At 47.6% G+C, this 11,415-nt stretch overlaps 1 protein-coding gene across 2 annotated transcripts in view; it reads left to right on the top strand.

Annotated features, from left to right (window-relative positions):
- Nucleotides 1–6,826: 6,826 nt before the first annotated feature.
- Nucleotides 6,827–11,415, top strand: part of RSPO1 (R-spondin 1) — a 572,802-nt gene continuing 568,213 nt past the window's right edge. For both annotated transcript variants that reach the window (XM_085647902.1, XM_085647903.1), the window contains exon 1: nucleotides 6,827–7,307. The gene's annotated coding sequence lies outside the window, so the exon portion shown is untranslated. The remainder of the gene's footprint in view (nucleotides 7,308–11,415) is intronic.

Below are 11,415 nucleotides of genomic sequence, written 5' to 3'. Positions count from 1 at the left end.
CACATGGGAAAGCCCCATAGGAGAAGATGAGCCTCGATTTTGGGAGTTTTCCAGATGGCAGAACAACTCTGACTCTGATCTACAGCTACTCCAAGGACCCCGTCGTGGAAGTCATCAGCTCCTCCGCCTTCTCCCAGGTCGCCCCTGTACTTGAGAAGATTTTTGCAATGTTCGGGTGTCCAGAAGAAATCAAAAGCGACAACGGGCCCCCGTTCCAGGGTCATGAATTCTGCAAATTCCTGCACCATCATGGAATACGACACCGTCGCATCACTCCACAGTGGCTTCAAGCCAACGGGGAGATTGAAAGATTTATGAGGACTCTTAACAAGGCGCTTCGCATCGCAGTGGATGAAAATGTGTACCCTGAAAGGCACCTACAGATGTTCCTACAAGTGTACCGGAGCACTCCCCACAGCACCACACACCAAGCTCCGTGGGCGCTTATGTATAATGAAGCCCGCCGGGACACGCGCCCCAGCTTCCCCGGGTGGGCGCCACCCCCCTACAACGAAGAAATCGCCACAAGACGGAGAGAGAGAGACAAAACCTGACTGCCAGTTGGACAAGGAGGGCCACGTCCCAAAAGTTGCAAATAGGGGACACAGTCATTCTGAAAGACAGGAGGCCAGGAGGTACATTTCGGACCCTTTTCGAACAAGGTCACTGCTCTGTAATCAGTGTAAACGGAACCATGATAACGGCTGAGAGAGGAGGAGAGACAGTGACCCGAAACGTCTCATGGTTCATGAGAATACCCAAGCCCTCTGCCAGTGCAGAAACCGACGGGGCCCCGGGCATAGGGGAGGACAGCAGGGCAGAACTAGAAGAGCCCTGTGAGAGCCCCCCCAGCACGACCTCCGCCTGTCACAACCCGTGAGGTGATGGCAGCTGAGACCCCACAAGCGACGCCGGGCGTCCAGCGTGTCCAAGCCTCCATCCAGCACCCGAGGCTGTCACCACAGGTATGATCTGAGGGGAAACCCCTGCCTGAGCACCCAACTGATGGACTTTGTGTGGCTAATAAGTGAACTGCGGTGCCTTAAAAAAAATAAAGGACTGAGTTGGGATGGGATGTACTGATTCAGCGGTCTAGCTGACTGCATAGCGCACGCCGGATGTTGCACTCACGCCTCACACCAAGAGGGCGGGGCGCGCGAATAAAAGGGGACGTGACAGCACGTGGTCAGTCGGCACCCAAAGATACCCAGGTCTAGTGTGTTTCCCTTCACGCGCTCCTGCCGCACAGTAGGGTCCCCGGGAGAGTGCCAAGCTCTTTACAGTGTGGGCTGCGGGGCGGTTTTACCTTTAAGGCAGGGTGTGCCCAATCCTAGCGACTGGCAATGCAGTCTCGTCTGAAGCTCAGTGCATATGCCAAGTTGAACAGGTCTCGGACTGCGGCCAACCTGACATGTGCACTCACTGCACTCTAGGCCTCGAACATGTGCTCTGTTAAGGATCCAGAGGGGAATACACCTCTGCCCCTCTGGTGTCCTTCGGAGCGCTAGGTTTACCTGACCCAACCAATCCTTGCTTTGCTCTCATGCAGTTTTTACTACAAAATTCCTGAGAGCAAAGCCTGGATTGGTGCTGGGCAGGGGTGCTTCCAAGGCAGCCGCCTGAGCTCAGGGGTGGAGCAATTAAAGGGCATTACCAATCCCTGTGCTGTTTTAATTTTAAATCCAGAGGGATTGGTCATGCTTCTCTAACATTATTCCAGTAGCGATGCTTTTCGCCTTTTCCCATCATACACAGCACAGTTACACCCTTGTGCATGAAGGGGATGGAGAATAGCAGTCGCCTCTATGTGTCCTGCAGGCTCCTTACAACAGACGAAGCTAACTGAGTAGAAAAGTCCATCAGGCCTTACAAGATCGACCAACAGCACACTCAGCACAACAGAACAAATACCAGGTACAAACACCTCGCTCACTTTTTGTTATGTCCGAGGCCGACGGGCAGGGCCGGCCCTAGGCATGGGCGAGCTGAGCAATCACCCAGGGCACCTTTTGCACAGAATAGTACCAAAATCTCCAGACAACACAGTCTCTATTCAACACACTCCCAAAACGGAGAGTAGAATTAGGCTTAGGGGAGAGGCAACCGTGAAACAGAGACTAAATGCATCAAACAAACAATTTCTGGAATGCAGGTTCCGTTTTTGCAGAATCTTAAAGCCTGAAGTGAGGTCCATTCTGTTCTTTTCCTCCTATGATGGGGGCTGCCTCGATGAAGGGCACACTATGCTGAGGAGGGGCTAGTGTGGACGACTGTGGTTATGGGGGTGGGGGGGGAGGGGGGTGGCCTATGAAGCGCAGGCAGAAGTGTTTTCCTGTAGCAAGGGAGTTTTGATAAATGTATTTATAAACTTCCATTAACAATTCATCGTGGGGGTGCTATTAACATGAGGAATATCAGTGAGCACAATATGTGGTCCTTTTGTCGAGCTGCATCTTTTTTTTTTTAACAGCCAGATTTATTTGACCTTGGCTCTCATAACTTTCAGCAGCATCCTCCTTGCCCATATAAGCAACACTATGTTTGTGAATAAAGTAAATTTAATGCAGAATTCTGCAATTGTATATTGTCTCTTAAGTGTTCAGTATGGTAACACTAGCTTTTTTGAGGTTTTCTATACCGCAGAGGTATTTGTTAGATTTTGCATCCTTAGTGTGGCTTCCCCAGAATTTGTGCCTATACCCCCTTCATTTTTGACTGTGTACTAGATTTCGTTCATGCTGGCTTGGATGCTTTAGGCAATCTGCCATTGCTGATCAAAATGCCAGGTGCTCCCTGTGTAAATTGTGATATTGATTGATTATCCATGATTGGCCTATTTGATTTACTGGTAAGTGCCTAGAAAAGTGCACTGAGTGTGCCAAAGCCTATAAATCAACTGCTACTAGTGGGCTTGCAGCACTGGTTGTGCCACGCACCTGTGCAGCCCTGTAAATATGTCTCAGATTTGCCACTTCAGTGTCTGTGCATGCAGTCTTAGACTGCCATCTCGACCTGACAAGTACACTCACTTGCTAGGTCTTAACCTTCCCTTTTCTTACATTTATGGCACCCCTAAGTAGGCCGAATGTACCCCCATGGGCAGGGTGCAGTCCATGTGAAAGGTAGGACATGTACTGGTGTGTTTTACATGTCCTAATAGTGAAATACTGCGTATTTAGGTTTTCACTGCTGAAAGGCTGGCTGTCCTATAACCTATCATTGGTGCTACACTGTAACATTTTACATGTATAACTTTCAATTGGGAACAGCTAGATATTGGGAGTTTTGGCTCTCTGAACTCAGACTTTCATAACACGTCTGTCTTTTAGTAAAGGTGGTTTTAAATTGTGTGTTTGAAAATGCCACTTTTAGAAAGGAGGTGTTTTCTTGTTTAACCATCCTGTGTGCCTCTGCCTGTTTGTGTATTCACTGTCTGGTTTTGCAGTCGCAGGAGCTTGGGATGCGCATTCACTCTAGACAGTCACAAGGAAGCTTGATGTGTGTCCTGCTTTCCTGGGTTTCTCATAGCCAGGCTGAATAGACATTTCTGCATTTAGAATGGTGGGAGGAGTTTTCAGTAGCACCTGAATAGGCTGTGTCTGCTCTGCACAATGCTGTGGCCACATCCTGTAGTGAAGCTGGACCAGGGAGTTCAGAATGGTTTTTACTGAGCTCAGAGACTCTTGCAATAAAGTATACAAAGAAAAAATGGGATATAAATATTAGACCTGAAACCCCTGAACTTTAGATCACTTCTGAAAACACGAGGAACTTCTGCGAAGGAGAAGAGCTAAAAAGCTGTAAGGAGGAGTACTGCCCCTTTGCAGTGTGTTGCTTTGCTGAGTTGGCCTGCAGTTGCTGCTTCTGCCAAGGAGAGGACAAAGACTGGAACTTTGCTGTAAACCTGCGTGTGAAGAATCTCCAAGGGCTTCTCTGTGCTTTCCTCATGTTCTGAAGTCTCAGGGACACAAAGACTTCACCACCAGCTTCCTTGAAATCTATTGCTGGGAGTACTGACCTGCCGGGTGGTGTCTATTCCAGTTATGGGCCTCTGGAGGTTGAGCTTATTGTGGGAGCTGAAGAAACCAAGACAATCTACACTTCACCCTTCCAGCAGCTGTTTTTCCTATGCAGCACCACCGAGTGGGAGAAATTTCCATGTGGCTCAAGAATTGATGCAGTGCCTGCCAGCAGCTGAAATTCGGCCGCACACCGAGTCCCGTGCACCAATCTCCGAGGACCGAGATCACTGTACTGACTCTGATGCAGGCCCTGCTCTGCAGCTGAAAAAATAGCCGCATCGTGGGACCGCGGCTGAGGAAATCGACGCAGCGCCTGTTTACCACCGCCGCATCTAACTCCAATGCGTCCCGGCTTCTCACGCATCGCACCTATGCGCCAAGTCTTCCGATGCACTACCTGCAGACCTGAACCGTCTTGGAATAGACGCATTAATTTCCCCTACAGTCCAAATTTGACGCATCATACTTCTCCTGCGTGCAGTAGAACTGTTGCATCACTTCCCCAAGGACTCAGGAACTGACGCATCGATGTGTTTTTCAACACTTCCTTTCTCTGCAGCTGTTTGGAATTATGAAGTTTGACACACCTTAAGGTACTTTGAGTAAAAGTCATGCATCCTTAGTTTTCTAGGAACAGAAATTCTTGAAACCTTTTAAAAGTCATATTTTGAATTGCGTTTGATGGACTTTTGTTGTTTTGGTCTTGTTTGGTTTAGATAAAGATACTTTAGTTTTCTAACTGGTGTGGTGTCCATTTGTAGTGTTTTCACTGTGTTATTGTGTGCCTGGGTGCTTGTGCCAATCTACCAAAGGGGGTGGGCAGGGGTTATCTTAAGTGTGTAACTGATTTATCCTGACTAGAAGCAAGGGTCTCTACTTGGACAAGGTGCATACCTCTGCCAACTAGAGACCCCCATTTCTAACAGTATTGGAGCACTTTACATGTACACCGGCTGCTGCTTCTTGTACTGTATTTGCAAGTGTGTGTGTGCACCAGAGAAGCGTACACCACTCTTTGTGTTGTACCCACTGTGTTGGATGTGGCACTCGCACTGTTGCTGACAATAGTTTTCGGAGTTAAAATTAGTTTGCACTGATGCTGCTTTATGTACAGCAAATAGAAAAGATATGGCCAACTTTAGAACTGGGGATCCAAGTTCCTACGCCGTCTAAACATCCTGTGATTCTGGGCAAATAACAATCTGCCTGTGTCTAAAAAAATGAATCTGACTTTGAGTATTGTAAGTGGTGCTCTTGTAAAGTGCTCCAATGCCCCGGGCCGCATTTGCACTGCATAAAACTGCAAAATAGAAGATCACGAGGAATGGGCTTTGGTTTATAAGGTACGCCAATGTTTGTTTCGCCCAGGGTGCTGCTGGTGTAAAGGCTGGCACTGCCAACGGGCATACAGGAAAGTGTGTTGCTCCCAGGCCGGGCAGGAGGGGCTGGGAAGGAGTCAGTCACAGGCCTGGCACTGTACTGTGTCAATAGCTGAGTCAGTCACTTATCGATCATGGCTGTTAATTTGGATTTCATGAGTTGATGAAGGACACTTGGGCAGGGTCAGGGTCATCTAGAAACTAGCCTTGGCAGTACGTCACCAACCAGATGCAGTGCAGAGACAGCAGTGTGTGCAAGTAAAATAGTTAAAAAAATCTTTCTTGTTGCACTGTTGAAATTTGCACACAAATAACTTGAACATATTAAATGCACTAAGCTGTAGGGTGATCTTTAATGTTTCTAAATATTTCAAAACTTCACATTCAGAATTGCTTTCCATAACTTATTACTTTCCCTCAAAATTCTTCATTAACATTAGTTTTAAAATGCGCCACATGCCGCTATTTTTTTCAAGATTTTCTCAGGGGTAAGACCACTTCTAACTGTCCTTATGTTAGTCAGGCTCGCGCCTTTGCTAAGTAAAAGGCATCCCCAACGTTTACGCCTCACCATTTTGAAATGTCACCAGCCGCCACTGATAGGTGAAGCCTTAAAGGGGATCTGTCCCTCTAGTCCTCTGAGTGCCGCCATCCCACTCTACACCTGGGCAAAGCCATAGGCTTATGACACCTCCTGTCCCCACCCCGCGTGCAAACAGCTCCAAAAAATCACAAGTCATATCTCAGATTTGTAGACCTGCACTCCTGACTCCTGTGACCTTCCCTGGCACGTGTGCTTTGTGACCAGAGGAGGGCGCGGGGCTGGGGCAGGCTCCATTTCACACCACATCAGGAAGTTGGTAAAGTTCACCTGTTTTCGCCAAAGGAATAAATAATTAACTCATTCACCACTACCAAAAGCACAGCCCTATTTACTGTAGTCAGAGGCAGGAGTAAATCTCTATCGATGGTCGGGATAGGGCGGGAACACTTCCAAAAATGTGGGACGTGCAGGAGCAAGGCTGTGTGAATTAAAAAGGATTTTATGTGAGCAATAACCCTACTTTGGCTAAGCATGTGCACGGTTGTAAATGTACACTATGCATACACACGAATCTGGAACTGCTTATGCACGTGAGTGCGCCTGGGAAGCTACTAGAGAGACAGCTTCCAAGGCAGTCTCGCGGACTTCTTCAGAACGCCCAAAAATGCGTGAATCTCTTGCAAGTATCAAGAAAATCTAGAGAGTAGATTTACGATTGTTGGCAATCAGCATTCTCCGCTTTCATTCTACAGCTGTGTTAGGCGCGGTCCGAGCACTCTTGGCTTTGCGTAAAACTTGGATTCCTGCAGAAATCCAGTCCTGGCTTTGCGCTGACGGCTGCTGGGGAGGTGGTACCAGCCAGCCCCGTGGATGGAAGTGGATTGCTAGATGCTATTAGATGCCCGGCGCTCAGCTAACGGTACAAAAAGCCAGGATGAGCACGGGAGTGCAGCCTTACACTGGTAACCGGATTTACTGATATGCAACTTGTTCAGAAAAGCTAACAACTTTTTTGGGGGTTTTCGATTTGGAAAAGAAGTCATCTGACCGCGTGGAGTACAAATTATAGAACAGCCAGCGCAGTCTTCCATAAAGCTCATTGAAACCGGCAGGGGAGTCGCTGTCTCGAGCTTCGCAGAATGTTTTGGGGAAGTTGGCATACAGACATAAATGTATAGGTTCGGTTTGGACTTTACTAAAGCACTCACAACGAGTCAGTCCCCAGTGAATCGTTTTCGGGCACAGCTGTTTTTTGTGATTTTTTTTTTTTTGGGAAACGCACCCTTTTTGGATGAAGCGAGGAATTTGGTGAATGCTCATCCGTAAACAGCCGTGGAATGGGCCGAGGTCTCCCGTGGTGAGGTGAGTGTGCAAGGCTGCAGTGGGATGGTCGACTGGTTTCTGCATGCATGGTGTTGTGTAGACACGTGTTGTGTCCTGTTAAGTCGCCGCAGTCTTTCTTAATTTGTCATGCAAGGCGTAAATATGCATTTCAATTGTGTTCTTTCCCCAGACACTTGTAATTGGGTTAAAGCGGCAGCAAAACATCTGTAATGTCAGTTTTTGTGTGCACGAACTTGTGACAAATGGCTCGCAGCCTGGATAAACTGTGGTTTTTCCGAAAGCTGGCACTTCCAAGTGCTGTTTTGATGACAGCTTTTTTCGCCCCTTCGAAACGTGAGCAATGCAAACCATTTGTCAGGACACATAAACACAGGGCCGGGTAATAGATGGCAGCGTTTGATGGGCCGGGCGGTGGTAATGACATATGGGCTGTAAACTTGGGAGAGAAAAATCCCAGCCTCGCCTTTGATGCGCACGCTGCTCTTGTGTCCACGGGGCTAGCAGATGTGCAGCTTCCACTCTGGGGCCTGGGGTCTTATGGTAAGTGCATCGGGTCGTATCGATCGTAACGAATGGGGGCTATTTGATATCGATCAGGCTTGGAGCACGTGCTCATCATGGTTGAGCACGGAGGAACAAGGAAGTGCACGCACTTTGTCTCATTTACCAGCTTTCGTCTGGAAATTGCTGGTATTGCCTATAGGGAGTGAACAGCCTGGCTACGGTGTCAGCGCGCCTTATAAAATGTCAAGCCGCCGTGCTGCGAAATGTTGTCACTGCCCACAGAAGGTAGAGCAGCCTTGTTGAGAAGTGTTGGCTCTGAGCACTTCAAACAGAGCAGCTCTGCTGGGAAGGGCTGGCGTTGGCCGTAGAAAGCAGAGAAGTGGTGCTGAGATGTGTAGGGACTGCCAGGAGAAAGTGAAGCCGCCCTGTTGAGGTCTGTTGGCACTGCACATAGAAAGTGAAGCCGCCCTGTTGAGATGTGCAGGCACTGCCCAAAGAGATCAGCACAGCTTTGTCGAAAAGTGTAGGCACTGCCTCAGAAAGTGGGACAGTCCTGTTAAGAAGTGCTGACACTGTCAATTATATGTTTAGCGGGCCTGACTCTCCAATTAAGGTGGAGAACCCCTGGTGACAGGTGCTGGCAGGCACTAGCCATAAAATATAGCACATTCCGGCTACGAAGCGCTGATTGTCTTCCTTGAAGGCCCTTATCTTGCCGCTAGTGCTGTTGGATTTAGACCACGGGGCAGGAGCGCTCACTGTATTTCTGCAGTTGCACGAGTGAATTCTGCAACAGTTCATGGTGAATGACTGTGGGATGCATGAGGTGCAGGCTCCAGTGGGCATTATGTATAGTGCACTATTGCATAGTTTGTCTGGGCAGGGTTCACGAGTGCATAATGCGCAAGCGCCTAGTGAATGGAACATGGTGCTCGAGTGCTTATGGTGAGGTATGGCGCATTCGTGGCGTAGATCAGCCATAAGTGACTCTCTGCCTGACATCGATCTGACTGCACCTGTGTCGAATGACGTTGACTAAGCTTGGGACGTGTTCTGCCAATCAGAACTGAGGCCCCTCCTAGGGACCAACGGTCAGATTTGGAACCTGCTGTGGATGATGGCGCGCGGTCGGGTCAAGGACAACAAGGGCTCTAACTCGAACCCACCGTTCCACCGGCTGAGAAGTAAAAATCGTCCCAAACTGGGGCACAGTGGCATCTTAAACACCTGTGCTCCGGCGCCACTACCCCTGCTTCACCCATGGGAACTACACCCACGAGGCAAGGAATCGATATCGACCAGTCACAGAATGTGAGCCGGGTGACATTTATGTCGGGGTTTGGGACACGGGTACCTTGGATCGAATGGCGCACGACGTGTTCGTAGCAGGCACCGATACCCACTAGGGGAACCGCCATCGACCAGGACGTGGGACGGGGGTAGGACGGCTTTAAGGGGGGCCTCCAATGAATAATACCACAATCCCAGCCAGACGGCATCATAGGCATGAACGCTCTGGGCTATTTGCTGTTGGTAACGGCTGGCGATCCAGGGCTGTGCAAGGATGTAGCTATGATGGTGCAACAGGCGCAGTGAACCGGCGCCCAGGGCTGGACAGGGGCCCTCTGCATCCAATCATATTTTATTACCATCCAACAGGGGTCAAGGGGTCCATTTTATTGGCTTGCATTAGGGCCCATAGTATTCCCGGGACCTTGCTGAGGTAGTATAAAGAGAAACAAATGAACATGTTTCTTTTCACTTGAGGGCCCCTGTAATCTGACTAGCAGATGGCACCCACCAGAGGAGTGTCAGTGTTCACTGGGCAACAATTCCGAGATGATCCATTTTGCAACTTTTACTAAATATAACTATCACAGTAGAGAAAGTGTTAAATGAGAGTTAACACGCATTACATCATTTGAACCAAATAGAAACATACATGCGAGTTGCTGAAAGTGAGCTCTAGTGTATGTATTTTTCAAGAAATGTGGCTTTGATTTAAGTGCCGGTACTACATTCTCTCTCTTTTGCAAGGGCTCGCGGGTAACGATTATTACTTGTAGCACTTTATAAAAGGGTCTTCGAGGGGGATATCTGCTGAGACTGCAACAATATAAAAGATCAGGCCCCCGCACTCTTTCGGAGAACCATTAGCAATTCTGAACGAGAGGCATCGCACGCGCTGCTAAAGTATATTCGAAACCCTAAGCAAGGGTGAGAATAAACAAGTCTATTTTTACGTTTGTGCAAGATCTTTCCATTTCGCCTCACTTCTTTTACACGTTCTACCTGACGTGTAAAGCCCGTTTTGTTTGGGAAATGGGATTTGTTTCTGGGCATACTTTCCGTGCGAACCAGTGACAAGCGCGCGACTGGTGACGTCAGTGAAAGGATTCTTCTTCCCGGCTAGAGCTGGAAAAAGAAGATTTTTTCAGTTTGTAAGTTTTCGCTCTGCTTATTTAAGACACACACACAGATTTATAAAACTGCCTGTTTTAAATGTCTGTGTAGATAGATGGATGGATGGATGGATGGATAGATAGATCTGGAAAGTCGTCATTCATTAATTACATGTAGTTTTTTTTTTTTTAAATCACTGAAATAATCAGGAAATCAAATAAGCCCTTCCCTTTGTCAATGGACATTTAGCAATAATCACAGAGTCACAGTCACACGTGTGGTTTTTTTTCTATACACAAGTGTATAGTGTTTTTCTAAAGTACCCAGAAACAAGTATATTATTGCTGTTGAATGCACAATTGGGTTAATATCAGATTGCTGACTTGTACTTAAACACCCGAATCGTGAGATGGTTCAATGACAGCACTTATTCTCAGCATTCCCAGACAGGGGTATTCATTTCATCAACCTCAGAAGCATGAGCAGTTGAGTGGACCCACCAACATTCAACTTGATGACTTTCTATCATAAAGCTTCTTTGCCCTCCTCGTGCCACAGGAGCAGTGATTTCAGTCATGATTTGATGGGACTGTATTTCACTTGCTGCTATTGCTTCTGGTTATGACCTATAGGAGAGGAGCAGGGCCGTTTCACTCACGCTAATCACTTCCCCTTGATTTCAAAGGCTAAAATTGCCAAATTCCACTCAAGAAAGGATTTCCTTGACACGGATTAAAAGCAGAAAAGCTCCCCCACCGAGCAGACAGATGGTAGATGAGGCTCATGCATCCCCCTGATCGCTAGGGAAATTTGCTGATAAAATGTCTTGCTATGTGCATTATGTGGCCACTTGGACCTTGCTCTCGCCTGTAGCTAAACATTTTTGATATGACTGGCGAATTGGTTTAATAAAAAGAATTACAAAAAAAAGCAGAAAAGCTCTAATGTTCAGAGTGGGAGAAGCCATTGCATGTACTTCCACACCTGGACACAGATTAGTGAACTTGTGAAAAGCAGGGGGATGCAAATTTTTATTAAGTGACCACTGACCATCGTCCCGGGTAAACTCAGATTAGCTCGCAGAGTTTCCTGCGCAAATAAGTTTTTCACAAAAACTGGCAACATTTTCTTACGAGTGACAATAGTTCCTCACAAGTGTTAAAATGGCCGTGCCATTTTCACAGGAATTATTGTCAAAATGTTTGGAGCACTTTTATAA

The sequence above is a fragment of the Triturus cristatus genome, chromosome 3_2, assembly GCF_964204655.1.
Source record: "Triturus cristatus chromosome 3_2, aTriCri1.1, whole genome shotgun sequence".
Taxonomy (NCBI): domain Eukaryota; kingdom Metazoa; phylum Chordata; class Amphibia; order Caudata; family Salamandridae; genus Triturus; species Triturus cristatus.
Note: the sequence above shows the minus strand (reverse complement) of the source record. Positions and strands in the feature narration are given on the sequence as shown.